Below are 27,406 nucleotides of genomic sequence, written 5' to 3'. Positions count from 1 at the left end.
TGAGAAAACATATGATATAGTGTCTCGGGATATAATCTAGTGGGTGTTAGAGAAAAAAAGGTGACCAAAGACTACATTGATGTGATTAGGGACATGTATGAAGGTGTGGTGACTACTATTAGATCGCTGACTGGAGAGACAAATGAATTTCTAATTATTGTGGTGTTACACTAAAGATCAACCTTAAATCTTTATCTTTTTGCTGTAGTTATGGATGAGTCGACGAGAAATATTCATGAGATGTGCCGTGATATATGCTTTTCACAGATGATATCGTGTTAGTGGATTAGACTAGAAAATGAGTTAACACTAAGTTAGAGATTTGGAGAGAATCACTTGAATCTAAAAGATTTAGGATAAACAGAATTATGACAAGTATATGGAGGAGAATTGAAGATTGAGAATCAAGAACTATCTAAGAGTGAACATTTTTATTATTTAAGATTGATTATCACAACGGTTGAAGAGATTGAAGCAGATGTGGTCCACAGAATTAATGCGGACGGCTTAAGTAGAGGAGTGCATCTGGGGTACTATACGATAAACCAATACCCATTAGAGTAAAAAGAAAATTCTATAGAACAACTATTAAATCAATGATGCGGTATGTGACGAAATGTTGGACAACTAAGAAACAACATGTAGATAAGATGAGTGTAATTGAGATGAGGATGCTAAGGTGAATGTGTGGCAAGACTAGAAAAGATAGAGTTAAAAATGAATATATTCGTGAATGAGTAAGAGTAGTACCGATAGAAGATAAGCTGAAAGAGAATAGATTGAGATGGTTTGGTTATATATAACGTAGACTAGCAAAGGCAATGGTGAAGAGATGTGATACATTGATGGTAGATAGAAGTGTTAGAAGAAGTGGCAGACCTAGATTGACGTAGACTAGTATAGTAAATAAATATATAAATCTCCTTATTTTGACTAACTAAATGTCATATGATAGAATAGAGTGGAGAAGAAGGATTTATAAAGTCGTCCCCATTTGATAGGAGATAAGGCTTGGTTTGGGTAAATTACACTGATATTCCCTATGTTTTGTCTCTTGTGTCATTTTAGTCCATACATTTTTAGTTAACTTAATTTCAACCCTTAATTTTAGATTTTGTGTCAATTTAATCCAATGAATAAAATCGCTACGATTTGTGACCAAAAAACAAATAATCATTGAGTTAATTGAGATTAACTCACTAAGTTAATCAAGTTTATAATGTTGCCTTTAAAAACATGTGTGCACATTTTACATTAAAAAAAATGCTAATAATTATAATCAATTTGACTAAATTGAGACAAAATAATAAATTAAGGGTTAAAATCGAATCAATTAAAATTATAGGGGCCAAAATAAGACAAAGATAAAAATATAGAAGCTATCAGTATAAATAACCCAAATAAATTTGTTTCTTACAATGTGTCCATAGAAAATGTGTTTATATATATATACATATTTTATGTTATTTTCCCTTTTAATGTTGGTAGAAATTGATAGTGGAATCTATATTTGATTTTTAAAATTGTTTATATATTAGTACAATCAACTAAACTTTTTCGGCTCCAAAGTAAAAAATTTGTTATAAAAAACGATAGAAGATCAATTTTAAATATATTCACAAAAAATAAAATAAAATCGCAAAATCTCTACTCCTTCCCAAGCCTCCCAAAGTCTTTGTCTGGTTACAGTTCTCAGAAATTTTTTTTAAACGGATTTTCATTTGTTTTTACTTTTTTTTTTTCATATTTAGTCCAATTTATTTATTTTGTAAATACATCTAAAAAATAAAAAAATTTAACTAAAATATGAAAAAAAAAGTTCACTAAAAACAAACGAAACCCGAACAAAAATGCACACAAATTTTCGTTCAAATTTTCATTTATTTTTAGTGATTTTGTTTTTAATAATTTAGTCAAATTATTTTATTTTTAGACACATCTTGATTAGGTACATCTAAAAATATAAAGAATCATTAAAATATGACGAAAATTTATTAAAAATGAATGAAAACTCATCCAAAAACAATTTTTAAAAAAATCAAACCAAATATATACAAGATTTTTTTCGACTATCTCATTAGTTTAACCAATGAAATAATGTGTACTATTATTACGAACAAATTTCGACAACCTGTAGCTACGTCTGTGGAGGACATACGTTTATCAAGGTAATAACAAAATTGTGGTGGTTGAGCGAAAAGGACTAGACTTCACATTAAACTCACACCTCTATGGTTCTTTCATGAAAAATAAAATAATAATAATAATAAATAAAAATAAAAATTATTAATTTTACTGGCATTGCAGGTGTACAAATATGAAAAAATATATAGAAATGCAACTCAATCGATGAAAAACTGATGTAAGAAATAATTATATCAACTTATCCGAATGCAACTTAAAAAAAATAATTAAAAAAAAAAGAGCTCAAATATAAGAAATAATTTATTGAAATATAACTTTTAGGAGAATAGCACAAATATAAGTTCAAAAATTTAAGGCTAAATTACACTTTCAATCATTATAATTTGACTCAAAGTTCACTTTGATCTCTATAGTTTCAAATTAAACAATTTTTTTTTTATTAGAAATTGAACAATTTGATTCATACACTAACTAGTTTCAATTTTGTCATTTCATTAAGTTGGAGGTTAAAGTTAATGATTTTGGGACACTTAGGAAAAAAATTAATGGAAGGACCAAATTAAAATTAAATTTAAAGTGTATAAATCAAATTGCTTAATTTAAAACTATAATAATTAAAATAAAATTTGAATCAAGGTATAAAAATTAGAAGTGTAATTAATACAAAATTTAAATATAGAGTTCAATGTTGAATTTCATAACTTCGTTATAAATTATAAGGGGGAATTATACATCAGTGGGGTGTCAATATATATATATATTAGCGGTTGCCACACGCGATGCGTGTGGTATTCAAATAAATAAAAATAAAATAAAAAATTTATTATATATTGTGTGTTAGCTAAATGGTAAGAGTCTTATTCATTTGATATAAGTCTAAGGTTCAATTTCCCTCCACTCATCTATCTAATTTTTTTTTTTAATTTTAAATAAAAAAAAGTTGAGACATGACAGCATAAGAAACAAAGTTTCAGGACACCATAAGAGGTGTTCACTTTATAATAATATAGATAGATATAGATAGATAGATATAAAACAAAATGATAAAAGTTTTAAATATTAATAATTAAAATCATTAATTTTTTCACTATTTAATAATAATTTTTCAAAACTCGTCTTGAATAGTAATTTTCTCAAATTGGCCTTGTTTGATTTGTGTTTCTCAAAAAATTTTGGGAAAAATTCTCTACAAATTAGTTTTCAAAAGTAATCAAACCAAACAAATTTTTTCAAAATTTTTTTCTAAAACTTGTTTGGTTTATAAATTTTCTAAACAAATTTCTCTCTCATACATATCAAATCAATCACTTTTTCCAAAACTCTCTTTCAAAATAATTTTTCAAAACATCTTTTAAAAAACTATCAAATTAAATAAATTTTTATACTTTTTATCTCAAAACATATTTCTCAAATACAAACCAAACAAAGCCTAATGTTTATCGACAAAAGGTTTTAGTCGTAGAAAGATTCTAAAGAGAACCTATGGCTCCAGAATTCAAGCACCTCAACATTTGACAAGTTTATCCATAAAAAAATAAAATAAAATGCTCTAACTCCTAAGTTTTCTCTTTCAAACTCTCTCTAAAAAGAGTTGATTGCTTGATATTATTCTACATTAGTTTGTTTACCAAATCATTAATGTCATGTTTGGTTGGGAGGATTTGAAGAGAGATTTGAAAAAAAAAAAAGGAAAAAAGTGTGTGAAATTAGATGAAATGTAAGTATATTTTATTCACATTTCACTTAATTTTTTCCTTTTTCTTTCCAAATTCCTCTTCAAATCCGCCAATCAAACATAACGTACGAGGGAGTATGACCGGAAAAAATTAAGAGACGTTGCATTACTCTTTATCTATAATAACATAACCATGATTTTCTTTCATGACAATTTATCATTAAGGCCCCGTTTGGGAATCCTCTATTTTAGTTAAAAAGTCAAAAAGTTATTAAATTAGTCAAAAAGTCAACAACCCATATAAAAAAGTCAAAGATTCTTTTTTTCTCTTTACTTTTTGTACATCTTTTCGTAAAAAGCCAAAAAGTCATTCCAAACATACTAGTCTTTTTTAGCTCATATTTTAGCCAAATAATCAAAAAATTACTTAATTAACATGTTCCCAAACGAGGCCTAAATACCTTGGCATGTACGTACTCACAGAGACCACGCGACTAAATATTAGATGCGGGTAATCACACCCCAATGGTGGTCAAAATATATATATATATATATATATATATTTATATGTATGAAAAAATTTGTAATTATAATTATTAATATTTATAATTTTTTTTATTAATTTATAATTATTATTTTTAAAATTATAATATTTCTCCTTAGATTTAATAGCATTATCATTTCATAAATAATCGTAAATTGTGATAAAGACCATAATAATGTTGGATTAGTACTAATGGAGGACTTGAGGGCCGACCAAGGAACGATGCTACACTTGCATGAAATTTTTTTAAACATGTGAAATTTTGATTGTTCAAATTAGAAATAGGTAGAGAATTTTTTTTTTAAGAATATTGTAAGAAATTAAAGGGTGCTTGGACCAAAAGTCCAAAATTACATTTTCTTTTGGTCAAACATCCAAGCGCAGAAATAGTTTGTCCATAAGAACGAATTGAAATAAAATGACCAAAATACCTATATATATATAACAATCAAACCCTACATCTCTTACATCAAACCATCTCTCTCTCTGTCTCTCTCTCTCTCTCTTCGCGATCTAAACCCTAGGTGCACCGTCCTCCGCCACTGCCGCGGCCCTCCACTGTTGTGATTTAAGGCTACCCACCTGAACTATCAGAAATCAATTACATAAAAAATGGACACAAGATTTACATGGTTTGGTCTCAATGCCTACGTCCACAAAGAGAACCGAGATTTCCACTAAAACAAATAGAGATTACACAGAAGAGGAGACACTCTCACTTAAGTTTCACACTTTCTACTGCCTTACACTCTCTGGTTTTTCTTTCACTCTCACAGAGATATGTACACCCTCTTGTATTTCACTTGTGTTATTCCTTTCTATTGCTCTATTCAACTCACAGCTCTCCCTATTTATACACAAACGGGAGAGCCAAAGATCAACATCTACTTGCCAACAACCAACTACCAAAATAAATGGCAAGCCACCCTAGGTTTGAAGAACTTCAGCAAATCTATAGCAGCTATATTTTGACTTCTATGGCTAACTTCACATAGTGTGGAATGCTCAATACCAACCAATATCAACAATGGTGGTTACCTTTATCCACATGGGTGAACTCAACAAATCACCCCCTTCACCCCATGTAGGGTGATCTACAATAGGACCTTTTGCCTGGAGTGCCTTGCACCCTCTCACTAGGGTGCCATGCAAAGCTCACTTTGCAACTCTTTGTGATTGTATCTCTCGCTTCAATGTAGTCTTGGAGAGATTGCAATAGGTATCTAATTCAGGAGCAAAAGAAACTCTTCTCTTCCCTGGGACATGCTTTGTTGTCTTAGTCTCTTTGCTCTGAGCTTTCTGCAAGATTGGTTGCAATGGCCCCGTTTTGTGCACCTTCGAACTACCTCCATGAGTTCTTGTACACTTTGGTTTCCACGTCTGCTGAGCCCTATGTCTTTTCGATGCATGTCTTGTACTTCTTGCTTGGTAAGTGACAGTAGCATCTTCCGTTACAACCTCTTCAACAAGTTTGTACAGATTCCCCTCTAGTCATCTGTGGAGATGTGGTTTGGAAATACTCTTCAGATCCTAGGAGACCCTAGTGATCCTCAGCTAGTCACCTGAAAAGATACAAACACTCCGGTCAGGGGTGCCGGAATTAGCACTCCGACGGACAAGTTAGTTCAGACACTCAGGATAGCTTGTTTACTAAGTTTTTGTGAAGTGATTCTTACATACCTTTCTAAATCTGTGGTCGTTGTATTTATACTTGCTTTTTTGGCCTCGAGGCCTGAGCCTACTTTTATTCCATTTCCCCTTTATTCATTCGGAGCTACTGACCTCCGTATATTTGGCTTCACTAACGTATTCGGCGTCCTAGTCACGAAACATGAAGCCAAATAGTATCTAATTTCTGGGGTACGCATCCTTCGACTCTTTTGCTTATTCGGCTCCCACAATTGCCCCCCAAGTACTACACCGTCGATAGTTGGCTGGAGTGCTTGGCCTTGAATTTCGAAAAGTCAGAGCCAAAACTCGACGGTTGGCCTCATCGTCATGCGGATATCTAAGCGTACCCCTTTTGGTTGTTGTGTCGACTTTTTCCCCCTCTCGCACGTGTCTATTTATTGCGATTTAAAATTTTGGCATCCTTTCAAGTATGTATTTTATGACACTCGTCGCTGGATTGCCTTTTGGATCGTCCCTGTAACTCTCTTTTCTGATATCCCCTTCGTCCTTTGTAAGTTCTCTCCTCCCTTGCTTTGAAGACTATCTCTGGTTTCTTCCTTCCTTGGCATATTTTCATAAACTGTAGGGTATGGAGAAACATTTAAAAGACCTCCTCTCGTCAGATCGAATTTCTGGCTTTAAACGCCATTTCTCCATTCCTGATGATGTCAGTCTGTCGCTTGTGGCAGACAACAGTCTTGATATGGAGAGGGAGGACAAAACTACGATTGTCTTTCCTCTTTTGTCAATTGTAGAAGGTGGAGTCCGTTTCCTCCTTCACCCGTTTCTTAGGGCTGTGCTTCGCTATTGGGGTTTAATCCCTTCCCAACCTAATGTGAGTTTCTTTAGAATCATAATGGGGATTATAGCGCTCAACCGTCGCTTGAGAATTAACCTTGGCATTCCAGCCATCCAGCATTGTTATGCCTTGGCTAAGTCTTCTGGTCGGCACGGGCGTTTCTTCCTTAGGACCAAGGATGTCGACCATCAGCTGATTACTATGCTTTCCAGCTCTGGAAAACGAGTTGATGATGTTATGGTCGTTGTCCAGGGTAACTGGGAATTTGGCGAATGGGAGGATCGCGTCGACCTTATTCCTAGACTGAGGGGCGAGCCAGGTGGCAGATTGCCTTCTCGCTTTTATTATTTGTTCGTTTTTGTTGTAGAGCCTCCTTTGAAATGTGACGGCTTGGCTTGTGCAGGGCGCAATTTGAAGAAAGTTATGTCTTCAACTGACGGCGGCGTTCTTTCGGATATCGAAGTCGCGCTCAAATATTTCGGCCGTCGAAGTCTTCAGAAACAAGGGAGGTCGGTGCATATTCTGCTTCGATACGAGCCGACATATACGACCTTCTCAGCGGTGGAAAGTATCCCGATTCCAGAGGGTGAAGATTCTCTCATCGCTCTTATTTTGTCCGACTTCAAAAACTTGAGGAAGGTCGGTTTTGAAGGGTCCGATTCGGAGCGGGATGTAGCTAATGTTATCGAATCAGACCAGTCCGAAGCCGGGTCTAACGAGGTGTTGAATTCGGCCGATCCCCCATCCATTTCGGGCCGAGGGAATCTTTCACTTGACGGGGTTTTTCACGGCTTGGAGGGTATTCTCGCCGCAGACCCAGGAGACATGACTGGGTTAAGCCTGACAAAACTTTCCAGGAAGGCGAATACGAAAAGGTTGGCCGCGCAGCGAAGAGCGGAGGCCCTTCGGTCTAAGGTACCACCCGCCGCCGAATCTCAATTCTCCCTACCTGTTAGCGAATCAGAGTCCGTGCGCGTTGTTGAGGTGAAAACGATAGAAAATCAGAATGCTGAATCTGCTTTGATCGTGAAGGCCGGCCAAGAAGGTGAGGCAGAGAAACGACCTGCCGAGTTCGAGGCCGGCTTAGAAAAACACGGCGGCAAACGTCCTTGATTAGAGGGGTCGGACGTGGTCGTTCCTTTTGTCATTCAGTCGATGATAAGAAACATACCGGTTTCTTCTGATGCTTCGGTGCTTAAAGATCCAGAAGTCGCATTCAGCTTGGCTACGTCTGTATCGTTGCCGTCTGACAATGAGGCTTTTCGAGTGGAAACGGATCTGAATGCGACAGCACTAGCTGCCCAATCGGCACTTTTGGTATATATTCGAACTTAGCTTCACTTAATCCAAATACTGTTGAAGTTATGATTTTAAATTCTTGTCTTGCAGACCGTCGGATGGATAGCCGATATGGGTCGTCGCCATCGTGACGCCGTCAAAGAGATTGGTCATTTACGCGAGGAAGTTGAAGGCCAGAGGAGAAGGGCCGAGGTCAAGGCTTTGAGGGCGAACAAGGAAGCCTCAAGGGCCGACGCCAAGATGGAGAGGGCCCGTAACGCGGATCAATTGAGATCGGATGCCGAGAAGAAGGCGGACGCGAGCGAAGATGCGCTCAAATTGGCCCAGAAGGCGATCTCCAAACTGGAGGCTGAGTTGACTGAAATGAAGGCGGCGAAGGAAGCAGCCGACTCGGAATCTTCCAAAGTATTCGAGGCCGGGAAACATGCTGGACTCGTCAAGTATGTTGACCAAGTCCCCAAGTTTGAAAATCGGGGGTTCAAACACGGGTGGCTCAAGGCCCTTGATGCCGCTGGGGTTATGTTGGCCTTGCCAATTCCTTATGAGCAAGTGGACGTTGAGCCACTTGAGTCTGACGACGAGGAATGATCTGGAAGTCACTCGAATTTTGTGAAATGCTTTCCCTTTTAATGTGTGCTTTGGTTTTTTGTTTTTAGGACTTTTATTGGTTCCGAGTAGTTTTCATGTATGAATTGGCTACTATCTGTGCTCAATTTATTAATGAAAATTTTATGCTTGTTTCAGTCCTAATGCGCAGTTTATGATGTTATGTTGGTGTAGACTTTTTGCCTTTCACTACTTTAGATAAAATGCTTACTCTGTTGACCTTTTTATGATTGAATATCATGGGCCGGCTGTGGCACTTAATCCGGATAGATTAATTCATCTGCCCTTGTCCCAGGTGGTGCATGATCATTCTAAAGTCGATTTATGAGCCGAATGGGGGCATTTAAGCTGAATAGGTCGATTAATTTGCCTTAGCCAGGGAGCGAGCTTGGGAAGCCGAATGGGCCTAACTCGTTGGCTGGTTGAGGCACGGATTGATCGGCACTTGTGCTCGAAAACTCGACTGACCAGATTGATAAATCTGCCATTGCCTTAGCCAGGGAGCGAGCTTGGGAAGTTGAATGGGCCTGACTCGTGGGCTGGCTGAGACACCGATTGATCGGCGCTTGTGCTCGAAAACTCGGCCGACCATATTCAAAAATTTGCCCTTTCCCTTGCCTTAGCCAGGGCGCGAGCTTGGATAGCCGAATGGGCTTAACTCGTGGACTGGACAATTGTCATCCGACTGTTGATGTTTGGGATTACCGTCGTTGCCTCGGGAGATCTGCAAGCATTGAAGGATAAATGGAGCGGGTGCAAGCCAGAGGCCCTACTTATTTTCATTTAGACAACTTGGGAGGGACGAAGATTGACTGAATCAGATGCCACAATGAGTCGTAGTAGCGAGCCTACGCGTACGGGAAGAAGAATGTTCAAGGATCGGGAGACACAGCGGTCCCTGAGTCATCGAAGCAGATCGCCCCAAAAGGACAGGCAACAACGGGGAAATTCCCTGCGCCCGCGATCGGGAGTCGAGCCTGATGCGACGCCACGACCGTTGCGTTTTGCAGTTTCTGTGAGGAACAGACCAATGACGGAGGCGGATTCTATCATTAAAGACCCAGATGTGGCAGTCGAGTTCGCGAGACAGATATTCCTACCGGAAGTCCAACGATCGATGGTCAGACGTTGAGATTTCGAAGTATTTCAAGACGGTATACATGGGGCCATGAAAGGATTATATACTGCTTACGAAGTCGGCATGCGTCTGCGGGAAGCGTGACATGAGAGCGAGAAAAAGGACGAAAGGAATCGCAGTCTGGAGATTCGTGCGGAAAAGGCTGAGCGTGAGCTTCGGGAGCTGAAGAATGTTCAAACGAGCGCGTCGGTGGCGGCCGGCAAATCTAAATTGGTTGTTGTGGAGAGAGTAACCCAGCAGACCTCGGATTATGAAAAGGGGTTTCAGGACGGCCTGAAGGCCGGGATAGAGAAGACCAAACAGGACCTTGCCGAGGAGGTCTACCGATGTGAAAATCGTGGATTCAAACACGGTTGGATCAAGGCCCTTCAAACCAAGGGATCTCTCAAAGCCGTGGGCATCGATTCGGCCTCGTCCCTGTATCAGCGCCACTACTTTCCGTATCCCGATTTCAAAATTCAGAAAAGAGACGACGAGGGTGCCGAATGAAATGTTATGTGCTTAATTTAATTTTAATAGTAATTTTTTTTATTTTTATTTTATTTTTATTTTTTTTTAACGTTTGTATTTGGTCTTAAAATGTTATGTGCTTAATTAATCGTATTATTTCAACTTACTGGCAAGTTTTGTGTTACGTGGCGTAAATGTTTAGGCATGCATTCTGAGTGAATATTTATTCGGCCAATCAAGTGGTCCAAATGCGTCTCCCCAAAAGGCCAATCGGAGTCTTAATCGGCCTTAAGGTGTCGTGCACCAAAAGGGGCTTCGAATCCGGAGGCTTTGTTTTGGCCAATCGTGATATCCACGAAGGGCGCTCCGAATCCGGAGTCTTAATCGGCCCTAAGGTATCGTGCACCAAAAGGGGCTCCGAATCTGGAAGCTTTGTTTTGGCCAATCGTGATATCCACGAAAGGTGCTCCGAATCCGGAGTCTTAATCGGCCCTAAGGTGTCGTGCACCAAAAGGGGCTCCGAATCCGGAGACTTAATGTGGCCAATCGTGATATCCACGAAGGGCGCTTCGAATCCGGAGGCTTAATCGGCCCTATGGTGCCATGCACCAAAGGGGGCTCCAAATCCGAAGGCTTTGTTTTGGCCAATCGTGATATCCACGAAGGGCGCTCCGAATCCGGAGTCTTAATCGGCCCTAAAGTGTCGTGCACCAAAAGGGGGCTCCGAATCCGGAGACTTAATGTGGCCAATCGTGATATCCACGAAGGGCGCTCTGAATCCGGAGGCTTAATCGGCCCTATGGTGTCGTGCACCAAAGGGGGCTCCGAATCCGGAGACTTAATGTGGCCAATCGTGATATCCACGAAGGGCGCTCCGAATCCGGAGGCTTAATCGGCCTTAACAGGCTTAATCGGCCTTAAATAATCAAGGTTTGGGAGCGAGCTTCAGAAAACGAGAAACTTTGTATTGCAAAGGTGGAACACGTACAAGTATCAAGCCCACAAGTCGGGTCAATGATAGAATTTACGTAAATGTGTTGAATTCCAAAGTCGTGGCAGGCTTCTTCCTGACATGTCTGAGAGCCGATATGCCCCTGTTCCTGTGATGGATTCAATTTGATATGGGCCATCCCAGTTTGGACCCAATTTTCCATCGGTCGGTCTCCGGTCGGCTGGAAGTACCTTCTTGAGGACAAGCTCTCCTGGCGTGTATCGGCGCAACTAAACTCACCGATTATACGACTTGGCAAGCTGCTGTTGATACCGTGCCATGGATGCCAGAGCGCGGTCTCTTCGTTCTTCAATTAGAATCAGATCTAGGGCAAGCATCATGTCGTTTTGGCCCGTATCAAAAACCTGCGATTTCAGAGTTGGGATGCCGATTTCCAGGGGTAAGATTGCCTGGGTTCCAAAACACAGAGCGAACGGTGTTTCCCCAGTGGATCTTCTCGGCGTAGTACGATGAGCCCACAATACACTCGGCAATTCTTCGACCCATTTGCCTTTAGCTTTTTCCAGCCTCTTTTTGATGCCGTCCAAGATGGATTTGTTAGAGGCTTCGGCTTGACCATTGTTTTGGGGGTAGGCCGGTGTCGAGAAGTAAGGCCGAATCCCATATTTGCCTCATAACTCTCGATATACGCCACAATCGAACTGGGTGCCATTGTCTGAGAGGAGAGCTCTCAGAATGCTGAATCGTGTTATGATGTGTCTCTATACAAAGCGTTTTATGTCGGTATCTCGTATATGTGTTAGAGCCTCCGCTTCGACCCATTTTGTGAAGTAGTCTGTCGCTACGATTAAGAATCACTTGTTCCCTAGGGCCCTGGGCAATGGTCCTACGATATCAAGTCCCCACTGAGCGAACGGCCAGGGGCTGGTGATAGAGTTCAACTCTTCGGCAGGCAGATGGGTTAATGAGGAGAATTTTTGGCACTGTTCGCATTTTTTTACATAACTTTCCGCGTCAGCTCTCATTGTCGGCCAATAATATCCCTGTGTTATAGCTCGATGGGCCAGGAAACGTCCGCCAGAATGGGCACCGCAAGTGCCCTCATGTATCTCTGTCAGAAGCTCCTCCACTTTGTCTGGGTGCACGCATTCCAAGTATGGACCAGATAGGGACTTTTTGTAAAGCCCTCCTTGCGGTTCCAGATAGTATCGCAGGGCTTTATTTCGCAGCTTGTGTGCTTCTTTTTTGTCCTCTGGGAGTTGGTCAGAAGAGAGGAATGCAGCAATGGGGTCCATCTAGCTTGGTACGGTTTCTATAACGTTGACATGAATTTCCTCCAAAGGGCTAATACTCGGCTCCGGGGCAAAACCTACTTCGATGGTCTGTTTGATCTCAGAATTGATGGCCGAGGCTAGGCACGCCAAGGCATCCGCGTGTGTGTTCTGGTCGCGTGTTATTTGGTTTAGTTCGTGATGGTCAAATTTTGCTAGCCAGGAATTGGCCGTTTTCATGTAGGCCGCTATACGGTCGTTTCTTGCCACGTACTCCCCCTTTAGCTAATTGATCACCAACTTTGAATCACAAAACACAAGCAGACGCCGCGCGCCGAGAAGGTGCACATTCCGCAGACCGGCTAGAAGGGCTTCGTATTCGGCTTCGTTATTTGATGCTTCGAAGCCAAGCTTGACGGCCTGCTCAATTACTGCGCCGTCTGGAGACATGATTACAACTCCGGCGCCACTGCCCCTTTGGTTAGATAATCCATCACAGTATAATTGCCAAATATCCCCGACATGGATTCTCCAGTTCGGCTTTGGTAGAGCCTCAGCCTTTGGTCGAACTTCATCAGGTTTGAGGTTGGCCAGCTCGTCGGTGAATTCGGCAACAAAGTCGGCCAACACCTGCCCCTTGATTGCAGTTTTAGGTAAAAACTGAATGTCGTATTGGCTGAGTTCAAGAGCCCATTTTGAAATGCGTCCTGATGCTTATGCACTCCGTAGTACTGATCGGAGGGGATAATCTGTTAGCACCCCAATGCTATGTCCCTGGAAGTAATGCATCAGTTTTCTTGTCGTCGTGACTAGAGCTAAGATGAGTTTTTCCAGTGGAAGGTAGCGTGTTTCGGCGTCAACCATTGCCTTGCTCACATAATACACTGGCCGTTGCTCTCCCTCCTCCTCTTTTAACAGTACGGCGCTGACAACCCTATCGGAAACTGCCAGATATAGGATGAGCGGGTCACCAGCGGGAGGTGTTGTCAAGAGAGGTACTGAGCGGAGGTAGGTCTTGAGTCCGTTAAAGGCTGATTCGCATTCGGCGGACCATTCAAAAGCCTTACCCCGCCATAGTGTCTGAAAGAATTGTCGGCAGCGATCTGTAGACTAGCTGATGAACCTGTTGAGTGCAGCGGCCATCCCCATCAGCTTTTGGACTTCTTTTACTGAACGGGGGGAGCCGAGTTCCAAGATTGCTGTGACTTGCCTCGGGTTGGCTTCGATTCCTCGGTGATTGACGATGTAACCCAGGAATCTTCCAAAGCCGATTCCGAATGCACACTTGGAAGCGTTTAGTTTCATTCTGTATTTCCGTAAGATGCTGAATGTCTTTTCCAGATCGGCTATATGATTCTGTTCTTCTTTGGACTTGACCACCATATCGTCGATGTATACTTCCATAGTGTGGCTGAGTTGCTCTTTGAACATGGCAGTGACCAATCTTTGGTAGGTTGCCCCTGCATTCTTCAGCCCAAAGGGCATAACTTTGTAGCAATAGGTTCCTCTTAGGGTGAGGAAGGAAGTTTTGTCCGGGTCATCTGGATGCATGGCGATTTGATGGTAGCCTCAGTAAGCATCGAGGAAGCTCATGCGTTGATGACGTGTCGTCGCATCGACGAGCTGGTCGATTCTGAGTAGAGGAAAACAGTCTTTGGAGCAAGGTTTGTTCAGATCCGTGAAGTCGACACACACTCGCCAAGTCCCATTTTTCTTCTTCACCACCACTGTGTTGGAGAGCCACGTAGGGTAAGTGACTTCTCTAATTGCCCCGGTGTCAAGGAGTTTGTCTACCTCCTCAACAACGGCGGCAGTGTGCTCCGCGGCTGACCGGCGGCCTTTCTGAATGATCGGCTTACAACTCGGATAAACATTCAGATGGTGCTGTGAAACTAACGGGTCTATTCCCGGTATTTCGTACGGAGTCCACGCAAAGACGTCAAGGTTGTTGAGCAAGAAAGAAATTAGCTGCTGCCTGTTGGCCTGATTCAGAGAGGCGTCGATCATGAAGAACTTTTCTGGGCTTCTATCAATGTCAACTCGGTCTAAATCTTCCGTGGCCTTCTCATTTGGATACCGCCCAACATCATCCAGGATCTCTCAATTTGGCACCTCAATGGAGTGTACTTGCAGTTCTTTCGGCGTTCTGGCAGCAAGGAGATAACATGCTTGTGCCGATTTTTGGGATCCGCAGATTTGCTCAATGTTGTGTTCTGTTGGGAAACGTAGCAGTTGATGATAGGTGCTTGGGACGGCCTGCAATGTATGCAACCACGATCACCCCATGATGATATTGTACGGCGATGGCAGCCTGACGACCAAGAATTCCACGTCCACCGTTCTGGAACCTGCTCGAACGGGTAAGCTGATCTTTCCCAATGGGTACTCCAAAGTGGCATTGAAGCCGAATAGTGGATAAGGGGCCGGAGTCAGGTCTGACTCGTTGAATCCGAGTTTGGTGAAGGTTTTATAATACATAACCTCCGAGGTACTACCCTGGTCGATAAGAACGCGTTCAACGGTGAACAGGTCTACGCGCAGCGCGACAACCAACGGATCGATGTGAGGGAGTGTTACACCGATCAAATCAGAATCGTCAAAGGTAATATTTGGCATTTCGCGGGGCCGCTTTACTGGCGTGAGTTACTGTTGGGGGCCTAGATATGATTGGATCGCATGCACGGTCGGGGCTGCTGGTAGGCTGTATATCATGTGGACGATGTCAAGCGGAAATGCATCCTTCGGAAGGGCAGGTGTTTCGACCACACTCTCCCGGACGCATTGGTGGAGACGTTCGTCCTTTGCCAACTCCTCAAGATGATCTGTTGAGGCACAGTGGCCGTCAGTGTCGTGCAGTCGGGCCCGAGATCGTCGATCATCTGCCCTCGGGGGTCTCGCAGAACCCTGGCGCACCGTTTGTTTGGATTTTGCTATTTCCGAGGCCAGATCGCGACGAAGGCATTCGTTCTCAGCGATGATGTTGTCCAAACTCTGTTTGGTTTGCCTAGCTTGTGCCATGGTCGCTCGTAAGCAGAGGTCCGAGGCAAGTCTTGCTGCGATGGTTTTTGGTCCAAGCAAGTTTGCTGGAATGAGGTCGTTTCTCTATGCGGTCTCGTTAGTGGCTATCGGAGGATCTTCAGTCACGCCTGCCATGGATGTATTTGAGTATTCCCAGAGACGGCACCAATTGTGGAGATGTGGTTTGGAAATACTCTTCAGATCCTGGGAGAAGCTAGTGATCCTCAGCTAGTCACCTGAAAAGATACAAACACTCCGGTCGAGGGTGCCGGAATTAGCATTCTGACGGACAAGTTAGTTCAGACACTCAGGATAGCTTGTTTACTAAGTTTCTGTGAAGTGATTCCTACATACCTTTCTAAATCTGTGGTCGTTGTATTTATACTTGCTTTTTTAGCCTCAGGGCCTGAGCCTACTTTTATCCCATTCCCCCTTTATTCATTCGGAGCTACTGACCTCCGTATATTCGGCTTCACTAACGTATTCGACGTCCTAGTCACGAAACATGAAGCCGAATAGTATCTAATTTCTGGGGTACGCATCCTTCGACTCTTCTGCTTATTCGGCTCCCACATCATCCATGCAACATCACCGTATCTCAATGGATAACTTTGGGATTTCCTTTACTAGAAGAGAAGCTGTAACCCTTCAAGTCTAGCATATTTAAGCAAATTAGATTCTTCTTCAGCCTTGGCATGTGTCAGACTCCATGCAACATGAAAATTTTTCCATCTTTCATTTAGAGCCGTACTATTTCTATGCCACAAATCTCACCCACAGTGTTGTTAGCCACCTGAACAATACCTCCGTCCTTCATTTGGGAAGTGGAAAAAAGTCTCTTGTGCATGCATATATGGTATGTGCTTTCGAAATCTAAAATCCAATTAGGTTTCGTCATACTCGACGAAACTGTGAATACATACTCATTCTTAATATTCACTATAGCTGCGACATTTGATGAGCTTGTATGTTCCTTGTTTGCTTGGTCCTCTTTGAGCTTTGCACAGTCTTTGGTGAGCTGATCTTCCTGATCACAATAATAGCACTTTCTTCTGTAGCCTGGCCTTGATTGCGAACGCCCTCTTGATTTGGATCCACCTCGTCTCTCATTGGACCTGCCTTTGCCTCGATCATCTTCTGATGCAACCATGGCATTTCCTTCTGGGTGTTTGCCGTATTTCCTTTTTTTCATCGCTACATGAGAAATAAGTGTAGCAACGACCTCTTCCAGTCCAAGAGTATGTTTCTAATACATTAGAGTAGTTCTGAGATGCTCATATGATGGAGGTAAGGAGACTAGCAAGATAATAGCCTCATCTTCCTCCTCGATCTTCACCCCAATAGACTTCAACTCCATTGTGAGCCTGTTGAACTCATCCAGATGTTCTGTGAGGTTCGCTCATTCTGTCATTTGAAGTGCGTGCAACTGATTCTTCAAAAATAATCGATTTGTCAAGGACTTTGACTTGTACCTCAATTCCAACTTTTGTCCATAGCTCTATCGGATCTTCTTCATTAATGACTTCTCGGAGTGTGTTGTTCCAAAGATATAACTAGATCGTGCTATTTGCTAGTTCTCTCAACTCCTCCCACTTGCCATCTCCTGTGTCTTCCGATTTGTTGGATTTTTGTTGAGAGCTTTCACCAAGCTCTTCCGCGTTAAAATGTTTTTTTACCTTTTGCTACCATAAGGTAAAGTCATTATTACCATTGAAAAGTTCTATCTTGAAACTCGTACATTTTGCTGCCATTTTGATCTTCTTATAAAAAAATGTTTAGAATTTGACTATTCTAACCTCGCGGTTGTGACCATAACGGCGTGCTGGGCTAAGAACACACTTCCTTCCTCTTCAGTGGCCAAATTGAAAATAACCCCAAAAATTAGGGGCTAAATTGCAAATTTTCCAAGCACCCGGGGGCCAAAATGAAAATTTCAAAAAATTGAATGACCAAATTGTCATTTCTAAAAATTCAATGACCAAATTGTAATTTCTAAAACTTTAAGGGACCAGATTACAATTTACCAAACTTCCAAGGGCCAATATCCAATTTTTGAAACTACCTTCAAATGTTGTCTGTGGGACTTGAACTGTAGACCAAGTAGTAAAGACCTCAACCTTCAACCATTGAGCCAAACTCACATTTGTGATGTTATTTGCCCAAATAAATATTTAAAATATTTGGATTGGCTATAAAATCGCCATCTTCAACCTCCAGCCGCGAGTAGGTCTCTGGTTCAAAGTTGACCTTACGCGCCAAACTTTGACCGATGCGTGTAGGCCACCTTGACCTCCGTTTTGCCTGTTCTTTCTGGGTCTGGACTTCTCTCGTCAAGACCTTCTTCTTGGTATGCTCAAAAGTGAATTTTGAGCAACTTGATTTTTGACAGTTTCGAAAAATAGAGTATTCGAGCCTCTGTTTTGCCTCGCTGAATCTGAGCTTTGATACCAATTATTGTGATTTAAGGCCACCCACTTGAACTACCAGAAATCAAACATACAAAAAATGGACACAAGATTTACGTGGTTCAGCCTCAATGCCTATGTCCATGGAGAGAACCGTAGATTTCCACTAAAACAAATAGAGATTACATAGAGGATGAGACACTCTCACTCAACTTACACACTATCTACTACCTTACACTCTCTAGTTTTTCTCTCACTCTCACAAAGATATATATACTCTCTTATATATCACTTGTGTTCTTCCTTTCTATTGCTCTATTCAACTCATAACTCTCCCTATTTATACACAAACGAGAGAGCCAAAGATTAACATCTGCTTGCCAACAACCAACTACCAAAATAAATGGCAAGCCACCCTAGGTTTGAAGAACTTCAGCAAATCTGTACCCAAATCTGTAGTAGCTACATTTTGACTTCCAAGGCTAACTTCACATAGTGTGGAATGCTCAACACCAGCCAATGTCAACAACGGTGGATACCTCTATCCACATGGATGGACTCAACAAATCACCCCCTTCACCCATATAGGGTGATCCACAATAGGACCCCCTACCTGGAGTGCCCTGCACCCCCTCACTAGGGTGCCATGCAAAGCTTATTTTGCAACTCTTTGTGATTGCATCTCTCCCTTCAATGTAGTCTTAGAGAGATTGCAATAGGTCTCTAATTCAAGAGCAAAAGAAACTCTTTTCTTTCCTAGGACGTGCTTTGCTGTCTTGGTCTTTTTGCTCTAAGCTTTCTTCAAGATTGGCTGCAATGGCTTCGTTTTGTGCACCTTCGAACTGCCTCCATGAGTTCTTGTACACTTTGGTTTCTACATCTGCTGAGCCTTATGTCTTTTCAGTGCGTGTCTTGTACTTCTTGCCTGGTAAGTGACAGTAGCTTCTTCCATCACAACCTCTTCAACAAGTCTGTACAGATTCCCCTTTAGTCGTCCATGCACCATCACCGTATCTCAATGGATAACTTTGTGATTTCCTTTACTAGAAGAGAAGCTGTAACCCTTCAATTCTAGCATACTTAAGAAAATTAGATTCTTTTTCAGCCTTGGCACGTATCGGATTCCATCCAACGTAAAAAGTTTTCTATCTTCTATTTGAAACCGTACTGTTCTTATGCCACAAATCTCACTCACAGTGTTGTTAGCCACCCGAACAATACCTTCGTCCTTCGCTTGGTAAGTGGAAAAAAGTCCCTTGTCCATGCATATATGGTATGTACTTCCGGAATCTAAAATCCAATCAAGGTTCGTAATAGTCGACGAAACTGTGAATGTATACTCATCCTTAGCATTCACTACAGTTGCGACATTTTATGAGCTCGCATGTTCCTTGTTTGCTTTGTCCTCCTTGAGCTTTGTACAGTCTTTGATACGGTGATCCTCCTGATCACAATAATAGCACTTTTTTTTATAGCCTGGCCTTGATTGTGAACGCCCTCTTGATTTGGATCTACCCTGTCTCTCATTGGACCTATCTTTGCCTCGATCATCTTCTAATGCAACCATGGCATTTCCTTCTAGGTGTTTGCCGCTTTCCTTTTTTTTCATTGCTTCATGAGAAATAAGTGTAGCGACCACCTCATCCAGTCCAAGAGTCTTTTTTCCATACATTAGAGTAGTCCTAAGATGCTCATATGATGGAGGTAAGGAGACTAGCAAGATAATAGCCTTATCTTCCTCGTTGATCTTCACTCCAATAGACTCCAACTCCATTGTAACCCTGCTGAACTCGTCTAGATGTTCTATAAGGTTCATTCCTTCTGTCATTTGAAGTGCGTGTAACTGCATCTTCAAAAACAATCGATTTGTTAAGGACTTTGACTTGTACCTCAATTCCAACTTTGCTCATAGCTCTGTCGGATCTTCTTCATTGATGACTTCTCGGAGTATGTTGTTCCCAAGATATAGGAATGGCAACAGACCGGGTCGGGGGCGGGCCCGGGGACCACACTCCCCGTCCCTGATCCCCAATTGTAGAAATTTTCCTGCCCTCGTCCCTGATCCCCGACGGGGAGCCTATCACCGCCCCCATCCCCAACCCCTAACGGGGATCGGGTTTCCTTGACCTCAAGAATTTCTCAGCCAAAATAAAAAAAAAATAAAAAAAAAATACACAGATCTGAGCTCAAATATACATATATTCATCATTAGCAATAACACATGTATTCATCAACAACAATCATCAGTTTATCATTATCATCAATAACAACACATCCATTCATCAGCAACAACAATCATCTGTTCATTATCATCAAAGATCTGAGCTCAAAATGTAAAAAATAAATAGTAGTACGCTATACATACAGCATCCTCAAATGGGACGACGGCGCTGCAGCTGCGCAGATCGCCGTGATGGAGGGACGACGGCGCTGCAGCTGCGCAGATCGCCGTAATGGAGAGACGACGGCGTTGTAGCTGTGCAGATCGCCATGATGGAGGGACGATGGCGCTAAGGAGGAGGGATAGTGGCGATAGAGGCACGATGGCGATCGGCGGTAATGGGAGGAGGGAGATTGGTAATGATGGGAGGTAGAAGATCGTGCTGCGCAGAGAGAAAGAGAGAGGGAGAGGCAGAGGTAGACTTGGGAGAAATGAATGTGAGTGTGTGAGTGTAAGAGAGGCAGGCTGACTCCACTCAAATATATATGTTGTACCAAAAAAAACTCAAACATATATTATATATGGAGAATATTCGGGGAGTATTCGGGAACGGGGCCGGGGGAACCAATCCCTGTCCCCGGCCCAAAAATCATCGGGGATTTAATTTTCAATACCATCCCCGGCCCTATGGGGATAATTTTTAGGGAAAACCAGTTCCAATCGAGGTCGGGAGATCGGGTCCCCGTCGGGCCGGGTTTAAATTGCCATCCCTACCAAGATATAACTGGATCGTGCTATTTGCTAGTTCTCTAAACTCCTCACACTTGTCATCTTCCATGTCTTCCAGTTTGTTGGATTTTTGTTGAGAGCTTTCACCAAGCCCTTCCACGTTAAAATATTTTTTACCCTTTGCTACCACAGGGTAAAGTCATTATTACCATTGAAAGGTTCTATCATGAAACTCACATATTTTCCTGCCATTTTGTTCTTCTGAAAAAAAAAAAAAAAAACTATTCAAAATTTGACTATTCTGGCCTTGCGGTTGCGATTGGAACGACGTGTTTGGCTACGAACACACTTCTTTCTTCTTCAAGGGTCAAATTGAAAATAATCTGAAAAACTAGGGGCTAAATTACAAATTTCCCAAACACCTGGGGCCAAACTGTAATTTCACAAACTATAGGGGCCAAAATGAAAATCTCTAAAAGCTTAGTAACCAAATTGTAATTTCTAAAATCTTAACGGACCAGATTGTAATTTACCAAACTTTCAGGGCCAATATGCAATTTTTGAATATTTTTGTTGACGTGGCAGATTCACTAACGTGGCTAGGACACATGGCGCTGACTGACTGATGACCTGGCAGTGAGTTGGCGCTGATGTCAACTATACCTGAAAAGAAAATAAAAAAACCTTCAAATGTTGTCTGTGGGACTTGAACTCCAGACCAAGGAGTAAAGACCTTAACCTTCGACCACTGAGTCAAACTCGCCTATGTGATGTTATTTCCCTAGATAAATATTTAAAATATTTGGGTTGGCTATAAAATCGCCATCTTCAATCTCCAGCCATAAATGGGACTCTGGTTTAGAGTTGACCTTATGCGCCAAACTTTGACCAGCGCGTGTGGGCCACCCTGACCTCCGTTTTGGCTGTTCTTTCTGGGTTTGGACTCCTCTCGTCGAGACTTTCTTCCTAGTATGCTCAAAAGTGAATTTCGAGCAACTTGATTTCTGGCAGTTTCAAAAAATAGAGTATTCGAGCCTCTATTTTGCCTCATTGCTCAACCTGAGCTCTGATACCAATTGTTGTGATTTAAGACCACCCACCTGAACTACCAGAAATTAAACACACAAAAAATGGACACAAGATTTACGTGGTTCGGCCTCAATGCCTACGTCCACGAAGAGAACCAGAGATTTCCACTAAAACAAATAGAGATTACATAGAGGAGGAGACACTCTCACTCAACTTACACACTCTCTATTGCCTTAGACTCTCTAGTTTTTCTCTCACTCTCATAGAGATATATACACTCTCCTGTATATCACTCGTGTTCTTCCTTTCTATTGCTATATTCAACTCACAACTCTCCCTATTTATACACAAATGGGAGAGCCAAAGAGCAACACCTACTTGCCAACAACCAACTACCAAAATAAATGGCAAGCACCCTAGGTTTGAAGAACTTCAGGAAATCTGTAGCCCAAATCTGTAGCAACTACAATTTGACTTGCATGGTTAACTTCACATAGTGTGGAATGCTCAACACCAACCAATGTCAACAACAGTGGCTACCTCTATCCACATGGGTGAACTCAACATCCACTTCTTTCTCTTCTCTCCCTTTGTATCTAGGGTTTTTATAACCCTCTCTCTAGATTCACAGATTTGAACAACCGTACCAACTCATTTTGCCGGTTGGAGATGCATATCTGGTGAATCTGGTGAAACCGACTTAGCCGCTACTACTGCAACTTACTGCACTCACTGCCGCTGCTGTCCTCTTATCTCTTCTTTATCTCTATCTTTATATCTAGGGTTTTCATAACCCTCTCTCTCTAGATTCATATACTGCCAACTCATCTATCATGCCATTCAGAGATGCAAATCTAGTGGATCTGTATCAACGGTTGCTCTCCAAAACCCTAGGCATACTTGGTTCCATCAAATCCGATGCCAAATTACTCACCTTTCATCTAAACACATACTTGGATCTGGCCGATTGGAAAATCTGTAAACCAAACCACGCCAGTGTGAGCTTTGCAATCTAAACTAGTGTTTCAGCCATCGTTTATGGCAGTGCAATGGTAGGAGTTGGGCCATTATACAAGTATTTAGTTTCGAATGTATAGGTCCTTTGAATATATGTATATATGTATGTATATGCATATATGTGTATGTCTCTATCTCTTTCTTTGTTTATGGAATTTTTTTGGTAGTTGATTTGTACGTATACATGTATATGTATATGTATGTCTCTCTTTCTCTCTCTCTCTCTCTCTCTCTCTCACACACACACACACACACACACACACACACACACACACACACACACACTCTATCTCTCTCTCTCTCTCTCTTTATTTTTATTTACAGATTTTTTTTTTTTTTTGGTAGTTGTTGATATGTTGATAATAATGTAACAAATCTATATAGATTTTTTGTTGAACAAATCTATAATTTGCACAAATAACAAACATACTAAGGGCTCTAATTTGCATAGATAATAAACACAGATCAAATCATTACTTGAAAATTTTGAACATATAGGACAGATTATCTGTCCTCCTAAAAGAATGATCTATTCAAAATTTGAACATATAGTGGCCTGGTGTATTTCAATACCAAAGATGTGAATAGATAAAAAAAATAACAAATAGAATTGAAAAAAAAATTGAACAGATAGATATAATTTAGGGAAAAAAATTAAACAGATAAAAAAAATTGAATAGATAAATAGAATTTACGAAAAGAATTGAATAAATAGATATACTTTTGGAGAAAAAATTGAACAGATAGACAAAAAATTTAAATAGATAGATATGATTTTGAACAGATAGAAAAAGAATCTAAACAGATAGGTATAAATTTGAGTAGATAGTCGAAAAGTTAAATAGATAAAAAAAAGTCAAAAGGTAAAATTGGAAATAAAATGTTCTTCAGGACTTCTCATCAAACTATTTCACAAAAATGGACCTTTCATCAATAAAAAATATCTCTTGAATCTAATGCCTTATACCCTTTTTAGATTGGATTTATCACCAATTAACTCAAAATTAAACTATTTACAAAAATAACACACTTTACAAATTATTTAGAAAACTAACTTACTTTTTAAAATTACATCTTCAAAATGCAATTTTGTGACAAACAGGGGGTTTCTTTCTAGTCCATATTGGATTGGAACGTACTATTGGGCCTTTATGGGCTTACCATAAAGTCTACATTGATGATCCAAATCGTTGAATATGTAGCGCACATTGAATACTTCATCTTTGTAAAAAAATCAAGTTGATCGAATATTAATAGTCAATTGATTAGATCACATTTGTGTCAATGGTAATATGATTTTAAAAATAATATCTAAATATGATTCAATCAAGTTGCTATTAATATCCAAGCAACATAATTTTTTGGGCAAATTAGACAAATAGTCCCCATAGTTTGGGAGTTGTGTCACTTTGGTCCATAACTTTTCAATTGTGACACATTTGACATTGAATTTTGAATCTTGAATCTTGTTCCAAATAAGGACAATTGAAGCTACCATTGTTTAATTTCAAGGGCAAAATCGTCAATTTAATAAAATATAAACTAATTTGACAAAAATAAATGTCAAAAAAATATTTTTAATTTTTAAAAAATTATTTTTATCCACCAATAATAAAATTATGTACAATTGATAAAAATTAATAAAAATTACATGATCAATTTTTTAAAATTAATTTTACATGATCATCATCCAAACACATAATAAAAATTAATTTGGTAAAATAAATAAATAAATATTTAAAAGATATATCAATTTTACATAATTTTATTTTTAGTGGTAGAAATAATTTTTAAAAATTCAAAAATATTTGTTTGGCATTTATTTTTGTCAAATTAGTTTATGTTTTATCAAATTGATGATCTTACCCTTGAAAAATCTAATAATATTTTCAATTGTCCTTATTTGGAACAAGATTCAAAATTTAGGGTCAAATGTGTCACAATTGAAAAGTCAGGGGCCAAAGTGACACAAGCCCCAAACTATAGGGACTATTAGTGTAATTCACCCTAATTTTTTACACGGATGAAGTATTCGATAAGCTCTACTTATGAATGGTTCCGATCATCGATTCAGTGATAGACACATAGAGGTTCAACAACACCCTCTAACTAGAGAGAGGCCTCCCTCTTGTGACAAAATCGCATCTTCAAAATAACTTTCAACATGACATCATGGCCACATGAAATTGTCAACATGGCCATATTAATTGTATTTTGAAATGCAAGTTTATCTTAAAGTTACATTCTCAAAACGCAACCTCAACATTACTATGAAATTGTGGTTTCAAAACACAATTGAGGCGAAAATGATATTTCAATATTCATTTTGAGCCGTGATTTCAACATAAGATTAGGTATGTCGTTTTGAAAAAAATAAGATTGAGTATCACATTTTGAAAATAAGATTTCAATTAAATCGGTTTTCAAGAAATCCTAATTTAGGAAACATGATTTTGCATAATCACAATTTGGATACTCGAAATAATGAAATTGTAATTTCAAAAGGCAATTCTATGTTGAAAAATAGTTAATATTGAAAATCCTAAGTGATTCGTGACTAGATCAAGATTAAAATATTCCAAATTCCAATTATTCAAAACATGCAATCTAAATTATCAAGCACTTATGAACGTGATTTAGATTGTTGTTTTTCTGAATAAACAATAAAACGACACAAACGATTTTTACGTGGAAAAAATCACAATTGAAGAACCTTCAATTGTAATGAAAAACCACGGGTGTAGACACCCAATTTTTGACCGACCTTAAGACTTAGACGTCACCGATTGAGCGCTCGGTGATGATGTATATTGTGCTCGTTCTGAGGTTTCAAAGTCTCGGCTGCGAGCCTTGCCTCTAGACTTCGGGGCTCTTTTATGCTTTGCCTCGGTTTGTGAACTAGGTCCTGTTTTCTCTGTTTTCTCTTCCCGAAGGGAGGGAGAGGTCTCGTAGACCATCTCTCAGCGGCCGTAGGCTACGTTTCGTGGTTGTAGGCCATTTTTCCCGTTTGGAGACTAGTTTCTGATTTTCGAAACCGTCGGCCGTGTGCCTCGGTTCAGGACTGCTTAACTATCTCCGTTTGCTCCGATTTTTGGCACACAACTTGTTTCCTCTCTCTTGAGGGACACTGTGGCCCGGGAGACCACCTTCGTGGTCGCACGCCACTTTCGATGCTTAATAGTCAATTTTCGGGGCCCCCGGCTGCGCGTTTTGGCCCCCGAACCCTCGTTTTGCATCAGTTAGGGTTCATTTTCGGCATGGACCCTATTTTCATTGTTAGGAAGGTGGTGGTATGGTGGAAGACCACCTTTTCTTCTTGGAGACCACCTTTCTGTTCGCCGCCCGGTTTTCTTGTTAGAGAGGTGGTCTCCCTCACTTTTGGGCCATAATTTCTAGTCTCCCATATCACCATTGTGTTGTATTCACCTGGGAGGCCACCAATATGGGTTGGCCGACCACCTTTGGTAATTGCTCCTTTTGAACCTTCTTTGAAAGCTGGTTTTTCTCACTTTTGGGCCATAATTTCTGGTTTTCCATACAACCATTGTGTTGTACTCATCTGGGAGGCCACCAATATGGGTAGGCCGACTAGCTTTTCTTCTTGACCTTTTTGAACCTTGGTCGGCCGACCAGGGCAAGTGGTCGGCCGACCACTTGAACTGGTCAACCAACCATCTGCTTTTTGCCCTTCCTGAGTGCAACACAGCTGTGCCAGCTGGGAAGCATTTGACACATCTTCCGGGATTTAGCCCCCTTGCTTGTCTTCTTAAGGAAGCTTTGGTCCTTTTGCTTAGCTTTTAGGAGAAGCTTGACCCTTTTGTCAAGCTTCTTGAGGGAGCTTGACCCCTTTGGTCTAGCTTTCTCAAGAAGCTTGACCCTTTTGGTTAAGCTTCTTTTAGAAGCTTTGACCCTTTGTTGAAGCTTCTTAGAGAAGCATTGGCCCTTTGTCTTCTATAAGAGAGGGTCTCCTCTCCTTTTGCAAGGGTTAGAAATTTTTGGCTGAGGCTTATACACTTCTCCCTCCATAGCTCTCTTCTTCAAGCTCCAAACCCCATTATTCTTGCACCCATTACACTACACCTCCTAGCACAACACCTCCACAATCCATCCAAGCACCTTGGAACTGATTCACAGAGGTTGAAGGCTCATTACCTTGGTCCAGAAGTTGCTGAGGGTCGGCTCTACAAGGGTAAGCCTCTATTTCCCCTTTTTTTGAATTATTTTGCTTCATATCTTAGCCCTATTTGCAAGCAATTTTGGGTTTCGACATAAAATGAAAAAAAAAAAAAAAATTTGAGCTTATAAACATGTTTTCTTAAGGTCATTTTTCTGTTGGGGGTCATCTACCCCCTTACATGCTTCATTTCCTCATGTTTTGAGCTATGCATTTGAGCATTTGCATTGGCCTTGGTTTGACCTTTTAGCCACTGAAATCTAGTGGATTTTCAGTGGCTAACATGTGTCTTTGAACTTCAAAATCATAGAGGGGTGACCCTC

The sequence above is a fragment of the Camellia sinensis genome, chromosome 10 (assembly GCF_055761805.1).
Source record: "Camellia sinensis isolate YWXY chromosome 10, ASM5576180v1, whole genome shotgun sequence".
Taxonomy (NCBI): domain Eukaryota; kingdom Viridiplantae; phylum Streptophyta; class Magnoliopsida; order Ericales; family Theaceae; genus Camellia; species Camellia sinensis.
Note: the sequence above shows the minus strand (reverse complement) of the source record.